Here is a 9,484-nt window from a genome sequence, read left to right on the forward strand (position 1 = left end):
AGGAGAGAGCAGTGTTTGAAAATTGCTGTTTAAGGAAAAAAGTTGTATATGGAAAGCCCAAAAGCTGCATGATGAGAACCATCAGGTTATGAGAGTCTGTGCACTTTGCTGTAGTATTAAATGAGAAATAACCTTGTACATTTCTCAGAAGTGTAAATTCTAATGATGTCTCATATTCTGTAATTTGTTTTTATTTGTAATGAGACTCAAGGTAGAGGGTGAGAAGACTGAATTTGATAGTTTCCAGAAGTTGGAGGGGGAACACCCCAAAAATAAGACTTAAAAAGAAAAACTGGTTGCGGGGTGGGGGGAGTTTCCCTGGAAAATAAAGAAAGAGAAACTTCAAAGCTCCTTATCAGGGAGTGGCAGAGAAGCCAAATGAATCCCCTTGCTATTGGAAATAATGTTTGTTATCTGTGCCTTTACTTTTTTCAATCACTGTGTAAAAACTCTGCCTTTCAAAATGATTCCATCATCTATATCAACAGTGGAAGCTATGAAACAGCTACCTCATTTTGGGTTAGGAGAGCTCATTTTAATGATTTGGCATTTGAAGGATTACCCTGGAAGTACAGTGAGAAAAGCCTTCCAGATTTTCTGCTCAGCTGTATGAAGCCATCACATACAGATGAAGATGGACAGTAGCTCCATCATATCATGTTTCAAGAGGCAGGATGGTGGTAGGATCTCCTTCCTTATGTGAGGAAGTAATTTGTTTGATATAACTGGATTTAAGTACTCGGTAAGAAAGCTACTTCCTCTGGTGAGAGCTCAAAACATGCAAGCAAGATGAGCTGAGCTGTTTCAAGCCACTTTGTCATACCGGATTTGAAGAACAGCATCCTGAGATCTATGTATATCAAGATAACAGATATGCTGAAGTCAACATAGTTGCGTGGACTCAGAAAATACTTGGTTTTCAAAAACCAGTCTTCCCTCTGGTCTATTTTGGCATCATCTTGATCAGTTGGTCAGGGCTGTCCAGAGTGAACACAGGGTGCAAGACTAGTACCTCTGAATTCAGCAACAGAATAGCCATGAGAGTGGTTTGGTATTGTAACTTGCGTCTGGGCACATCAAGTCTTGTCTACCAAATACCTTTAAAAAGACTGTTCTTCAGCAGCTGAAATATTTCTGGGAGGAGATGTACTGACTGCTGTTTGTTGCACCCTCAGGTGAATTTTGCTACGGTCACAATGAGAATCACCAGGTTTTCCTGTTGAAGACCCACTGGTCCAGTGGGGCAGCTCTTGTAGACTGTTGAGGATCACCTTTTTGATTGTTACTGAATTCAAGCAAATAGCTTCGATAGCAGACTATCAATGGACAAGATCCTTCAGAAGGGTTGTGTTTACAGTTGTAAAAAACAAACATCATTTCACCTTAGAAATTCTCAAAAGATACAATGTACAGGGGGCCTTTCACAAGAGAGTAAAGGCTGACTCCTTTGCTGCTCAGACTGCAGTTTGCTAGGTTCAAGCAACCCTGGTGACACATCTGAGACCACTCTTCTATTCACATGATATGACTAAGGACTCTTCAAACCCAATTCTCCAGACAGTTGAATTTAGCAGCTTTGATACTGGGGGAGCACCCACAAACACTGGGAGATTTCTTTATAGATCTTGTTTGAGATACCTGTATCAGCACTTCCAACATCATCTTCAGATTTCTTTGTAGTCTTTCACAGGCAGCTGTGTGCTTTCAAGAGGAGAGGGTATTGTGGGGATTTCCACACTAGTGCTGAGAAAAAAAAAAGTTAGGATCAGCACTTGGCTAAAGATACACCCAGTGTATGTTCCTGTTTTGGGTCTAACTTGAGGGTGCCTAATAGGTGATAGTTTGGTTTCTAATTCAGTTGCATCTGCTGTCTGGTTGATGAGATTAGTGAACCTGAGCCTTTTGCTGTTTCAACATGAAGTTATGCTTGCATTAAAACAGAATCGTAGACATCTAAACCTCCACCCCTTACCCATGGGTTGAATTACAATTCGAAACTCATGTCACATGAAACTTTTCTTCCATTTTAGCATAATTTTGTCATGATTTTCAGCTCCAGACATTAGAGGAAACATGCTTGTTGGCTTACTGTTTTGGACCTTCTGTTACTGAAGTTTCTGAGGTAGATGATAAAGAACATGATTCCCTGATCCAAGTTTTGAGAGCCTGAGCATCCAGTAAATGACATCAGTATTTGCCTTACCCCTGGAACTATGACATTAACTTGATCTGAAGTTTCCTTTATTTTAGGAAGGATACTATTGTGGGATAACCCCAGAGGCAGCTAAGCCCTCTGCAGCTGCTCACTTGCCTGCCCCCTACCAGCCCCCACCCAGCAGGATGGGGGAGAGAGAATCAGGGTAAAAGCAGGAAAACTTACAGGTTGAGATAAAGACAGTTTTACAGGTAAAGCAAAAGCTGTGAGCACAAGCAAAGGCAACTTCACATTCTGCAGTTAGAACTTTTGCTGCATGCTCCATTTTCATTCTGTGGGTCTTCCGCCCTGTGGTTTCAACGTGCAGTTCACCAGTTTTCTGAGTGTGGTATTGATTTTCTTTAGAAGGTTAAAAAAAGTTCAGTAACTCAGACATGACATCTAAGGTTTCTCTTATCTGCTTCAACCCACAATCTGGCAAGCATACCCACCTTTTTGATAAAATGCTGCTCTTCACCTAAAAATAAATCTAAGTGGAAACTTATCTTCAGATCTTGGTTCTTGCATTTTTCTGTGTAACACAAAGTTTGTTTAAGAGTTTGTTAGACTTGCTTTTTTATAGCATGCATTGTTTTTGTTCACACTGCTCACAGGAAGGAGATGCACACAATACATAAACTAAATATACTTTTTATTAGCAAGGCTTTTAAAATACAGTCTTGCATTCAGCAGCTTAGCTGAACACAGTTTAAAGCAGATTGAATTACTTCATGCACCACTAAAATAGAAGATGAGTGCTGTATCCCTGCAGGAACAACATGCTGTTTTCAGTTTACCAGTTTCAGCTGATTTCCCATCTTTCCTACATCAGCTGGGAAAGCCACTGCCTTTTTTGGCAAAACTACCAAGATATTCTTACTGTTGAAGTTTGTTTTCGATTTACATCCATTCACATCTGTGACTGTCTGCCCCTTTTTCTCCTACCCTTACTCCCCATTTCCTCCCAGAATGCAGGGGCTGGTGCAGCAAGGCTGGCCTCTCCGGTGTCATTCCACCAGTTCCTATATTCCGAAAGTGTGTTTGCAGTCAGCTTCAGCTTCCTCCCTCCACTGACCTCCCCATCAACTTCCTCCAGAGTACTAAGCCACCTTCATTACCTTCATTCCTGATGTGTCTGAGAGGCTCTATTCCACGTGTTTACCATCAAACAACAGTTCTTAACTGATACGCCAGCTGAAGTCTCTGCTATAGACCTACCTCCAACCCACTCCTATTACCAGTTTGTTTTGTACAGGTGTTTTCTCAGTCCTCATTCTCATCCTGTCTTTTCCCCCCTGCCCATGCAACCAGCCCTTCTCTTGCTGTGTTCCATTTCTTGAATCTATACACAGTCACATTTGGTCACATCTGGTGTTTGATTCACAAATTAGCTACTTCCGATTGTGTTCTGGTATCTCCTTAGAACTTAAGCCAAACATGGCAAAACCTGAACTGTCTTGCTTACCATTATTCCTCACTCTTCCTCTTGCAATGTTTTGATAACCACCATCACCACATTCCAGTGAGATAGTTATAAGAATGCTAGACAAAATCAGATCTCCCTAAGTAGCAACTTTCCCTGCTATTTGCTTTAGCACTCTGCTCGTATTGCTCTATCCCAGCTTTGACTATCAGAATCTCTCTCAAGCATCAGCTGCAGCACCCGATCCACGCAAAACAATGCCTTTTCCCTCTTCCTGAACACTACAGCTCTCCAAATGCCTCTTCCTTCCTAGTTTGTTTTTTGCTCTGATTTAAGAGTTCCCCACTTCTCCAAACCAAAATAATTCGCTTCTAGGTGAAACTGGTTTAGTATTATTCCTTTAGCCTTCCGTCATCCGTTTTCAAACATGAAACTAAAACAAGCTTTGCATGCAAGCCTCAGGTAGGTTTATCATCTAATCATAGCTGAGGTTTTGCTCACAAGTTGCCTGCAGCTCAGAAGAAGAATATATTTCAGCTGACAGCAGATGTTCTATACACGTTTACATTGCTCATCTAAAAAAAATAAAGATTATGACCCAAGTATACTCCAGCAAAAGCAGAAATACTGAGGAATCACACATAGAAGCTGGTCCTAGAATCCAAACTGATGAAAAATGAAACATTTCCCTCTCCTCAGAGTATCCCCTGGATACACCTTGTCTCTAGCTTTAGATTTGTGGACAACTATTTTTTCTTTATATACCTAGTTTAAAAAGGATGTAAAAATGCCAGGATTCTATAATATTTTGTGAATACTGAACAAACCTAGCTGTTAATTTTCTTTATGCTGGCATGTAAGTCTACAGAGGGTGTCCAGGAACACGAAGCTGAATTTATCGAAGCATCCACTGCAGGCAATGTACGCTGATACCTGCACATTGCCAGTGATCTCAGAACGAAGAGATGGAGGAGGAAAGTGCAAATTAGGTTAACTTAGTCTCCAGAACAAGTTGTTTCAAAAGGATAGGAGAGCTAAGAATACAAAGTATATTTTTTTCCTGGTTTTGATGACTACTGATGACCACTAGGTTATAAAAGTTGGCTTAATATGCCCTTAAGTACAAAATTATCATTGTTAGAAAATCAGCTAGCATGCAGACAGGTGTAATGTCAACTCGAGTTCAGGGTTTGTTTAAGCTGAAATGTTCCATAGTGTCGGCAAAGACAAAACCATCCTTAAAACAGTGCTTAGCTTTACTATAATTACTAAATTATACTGTAACACTTTTTTCCCCATAATCTTTGTTCCTTACACCAAATTCATCCCTGTCCTCACACTTCCTTGTGTAATTCAAGCTTCAAAAATTAGCTAAATTCAAACACCTTAAGTGTATCATATTCCCTAAAATATAGTCTTTTCAGAAAGAAAGAGGTGTTTATAATTCAATATCCTAGCTCCAAATTTGTACCCCTAATGTCACCAAAGCCTTCCTTTCTCTGTCAAAGAATGTTTCAGTTTCCATTGTTTTTGCTAAATAGAATCAGGTATTATGGTTATTTCAAACAAAGCATGACTTTTCCTTCAGGCTGGGCAAGGGGGGGAAGGGGGAAGTAAATGTCTAAAAAGCCATCAGTTGGGGTACTGGGCTCCCATCTTGCTCTCACGTCAAAAAAATAATCCAAAATTATGACAAAACATTGTTATTGTAAGGTTCTAAAACACTACCTAAATTAAAATCTAACAGTATAAACCTTCTAGCATTTTTTGTTCCATAACTTCTTCAAAATGAAATCATTACTATACGGACAATAAGAAAATCAAAAAACCAGATGCCTAAAGCATATGTGTGTTACCTCTTGTTGTTTAGAAACATTTGGGAGCTAGCACTGTTACAACACAGATTCTGCTATTACATGAAAATACCTTCTTGTCTTCTCAGAAGTAGAAATATGGTACCAGAGCAACCAAGCCTCATCTCTTGGCACATCACCTTACTGATCCAGTTCTACAGCTTCTGGAGCAAATACAATTGCTTCTAGTTCATACGTATGTGTTGCACTTCAGTGTAACTTCAGTTAATAGCCAATTAAAAAAATATGGCAACATGTTAGACTAACAGCTCCAGCACAGAACTCTAAAGTTACAGTATTCAGTTCTTGACACAACACGATGGGAGACCACCAGCCTGTCAACGCTGCAAAAAGAAAATACAGTATACCTCAATAGTTCCCCAAGTGCTGAGGACTAGGAACCTACAGCTATGGGATGCACTTTGGTGTCCCTTACTCAGTGTATAGGCGCTGTTTCTGGGACCTATACTCCGGGACCTATACTGGGACCTATACATGCATTCACTGGCAAGCCCAGGTTGCCAGCCCAAGGGAATGCATTTTCCTAAGAGACAGAAGAATCCAATGATCCAATGTTATTGTCACCACCCTCTCTGGATTACTTGCAGAAAGGATTTCTGCATTTACTCACCAGGGTAAAACTTAGCCTTACTCTTTTGTGGAAAATGTTTTAAGTGGAAGTCTATTATCTACTGGAACCCAAAAGAAAGGCTGTGCTGTTTCCTATCACCCCATCAGGTGCCTTCATTAACAAACACCTATTGTTAAATACTCACTTAAGAGGCAGATTGTTAGGGAAATCTATTATGACAAATCTTAATCACAGTTCAACAGCTGCATACTACTTAAAATAATCTTAGCAATAATTTAGCTAGGAGACACATTCAGCATCAAGAATCAAACCCAAATGTAAGAGACATTTTTCCACTAGCCTATTAGAAAATACACAGCATGGGTTAACAGACCTTTACAAATTCTATAAACCCAAATTAAATTCTTTTAGCCAAAAACTGTGTTTTTCCTGTCTGTATTTTAGTAATAAAGCTTAAGTAGTAAGCATCCTTTTTAAATCCATGATGTCTAAAAGCTTATCTTTCTCACAGAAAGAAGAGCTGAAAGAAGCAAACAGTATCTCTTCTGGGAACTATTAAAACATAGAGGAAATTCAAATGGTGGGGTTTTTTTTACATCTGAGAAACAAAAGTATCTCCCCAAAAGACAACTATTCAGTGCCAACATCTAATCCACAATAAATGCAGTAAGTATGATATAATGCTTCAGGTAAAACTGTCCTAAAGCAAAGCTTGAATTTTTACATCTCTTAATTGTCTCAAAATACCAAAGAGGAAACAGAAACTTCTTTCAAAACCAGAAACCCAAAAATGAGAAAGTCCAGCTACAACTTTAAAACTAGCAATTCCTAGAAGAAACAGGATTACTTTTTAGTAAAGCTTTGGTTGAAAAAAGTATTTCTATACTGACTTAATAAAAATGACCACTGAGAAAAATTCTCTGCCCGACTAAGGGGTCTCATATGCGATTTTTAATCTCAAAAATACTGGCAAGATTGATAAAAGAAAAAAGCAGTTAAAGCTCAAGGTGCTGTAATACTGCAGTGAAAGACACCTGTGCAATAACACGATAAAAATCTCTGCTACGAATTTGTCACTACAACACACACAGCCTGTAAGCCGCTGCAGCAGCTGAGGCTAGAGATTTGGCTGTTTGAAGCTTTTCTCCCCTTTTTGCAAAACAACTGTTCAAGTAAATTGCCTCCTTTGTTTTGCTGGCATTTTAAAAGTTTCTCGTGGCAAATGAAAATGCAGTAACATGCCATGATCTGTTGTATTTGGACATTTATATTGACACAAAACTGAAGGAATGTGATCACAGTGCAGATGTATTCCCAATATATTAACTGCAATAAAGTTCTATAATCAAGTATTTAGCACTTCTAACACTGATTCTCAGTTAAAATTATTAGGTATCACAGGTTTAGGATAGATCTATATATACACAATTTCTACCAAAGAAGGCAAATTATAGAATCTCAATTCAATTATGAAGAAAATAAGCCTAGAATTTAGCATAATTAAAAACAGCTCAGATACAAGTATAAAAAAGTTTTTTAACTAGTATTGACAATGCATGGTTAAATCCAACCATGTAGGCAATGCAGAAATAAACACAAATGAGGCAAAATTTATGTTAACTTTTATGCAATTAAGTTGGCTCTAAACTAAAATTTGTTATTATTAGTAGCATCATTTCATAAATTACTTTGGACTTCCACTGAAAATACTGTCATTTTAATCCTTGCATACTTTACCTTTTCAACTTCTATGTCCAAAGTCTGAGTAACTTACTCAGATGCATAAAGGCCTGCAGTAGCCACAGAACCCCATAATTCAGTAGGCACAGAAAACAGGCATTTATTGCATATAGGTATCTGCGACTTACTTAAAAAATTAGACAGCTGGGACACCAGCAAGCATTAGCAGTTTCACAAAGTCTAAGCCTAAATTCCTTTTTAAAATCTGTTCAAGTTCTAATATGGAGATTTTAATCATGCAAATGCAATACCTTAAACTAACATGACGTTCTTCAACACAACAAAAGCCCCAAACAAAAAATTAATTAACATCTATTCCATCACACTGGACCTGAATTAAAATGTTTGGTAATAAATCAGTTAAAACCAAGCACTTGGTCTATTGAGAGTTCTGGAAGATAACTTAAGTTTTCTAACTAGCTGTTGCTTACCTCACTATGGTGAATAACCCATGAGTGTGTTTAGGTAAACTAACTACTCTAAAACGCAGCAAATGAAATCTAGGTCTTACTTTATGGAGCAGAAAGGTGAAACTTCAATTCAGAGGTAGGTACAAGTTAAGTCTTTGTCTTTTATAACAAGTTTAAGATTTATAGGAACTACGGCATGTTTGTTTTGGGTTTGGTTTGTTTATTTTTTAGCTGGCTGTGAGATTTAAGCCTTTTTCAAGTTTCAGAAACTGCAGGCTAAAATAGTTTTAGTGTTATGTGCTGCTCTAGAAAAAAAAAAAGAGAAGTAACCAATACTTGGTCAAATGGGAGATGAGAATATCTATCACCCACCTTCATCAGTCAAGTGATCCCATTCAGTCTTCCTGAGCTAGGAAGCAAAAAACTTTGTTTTCTCCTGTACTTAATTTTTCAGTAGTACACTAGATATTCATTATATTGACACTGTAATAAGAGCACTTATATCAGTACTTTATTGTTTATGTTAATGAGTATTCTCAGAATGTACATATCACTGTAGGGGAACATCTCAGGTTAGTCTTTCTGCGCTCACCCAACTCTAGGCATAGTGTGAAAAAACATTAATGGATTGTGTCAAATCATGCGTTAAAGATTAAATGGGAATGCTTATTCTTTTATTGCAATTATCAAATAGGATAATTTATAACTGTTGAGGAATACTTCTTGCTTACAGAAATCCTTCCTATAGTAAAAACCATTCTACTAAGTGCTCATTCCAAGTATTACTGTATTACTATGGCAAATAAATAAAATCCTTGTTTCAAGCAGAAGGCTACAAATTTGCTTTGCGACCAAGAATCACTTTGTGTCTAAGCAACCTTTCTGCTTTTAAAAGTTATTTTAATTCATGGTAAAAATATTTTGTCACATTTGACACTAAAATGTAAAGCCACTCTGGTAGGCATTGCTTTTCCCAGAGGAAGTCTGCTCTATTAGCTGAGCAAGAGATGACAGGCAGGTCAATGTAAGTTAGTCTCATTTTCTGTTTATCTGGAAGTAATTCCAGTTGAGTAGAGATCCGTTGTAATAGTAGATCAATTTTTTGTATTTTGAAAAGGTGAAGTATTGTAGTATCAGCATCCTTTACCAAGCAATACAAGCGCAGGTTACTTGTATACAACAGAAATGGGACTGCTATCAACTTTCGCTGTCAGTGAGTGTTCTGTTAGACTACATCTGTAATCCTATATGTGAAAGTTTCTGATGTCTCAT

Source organism: Gavia stellata, chromosome 3 (assembly GCF_030936135.1).
Source record: "Gavia stellata isolate bGavSte3 chromosome 3, bGavSte3.hap2, whole genome shotgun sequence".
Lineage (NCBI taxonomy): Eukaryota > Metazoa > Chordata > Aves > Gaviiformes > Gaviidae > Gavia > Gavia stellata.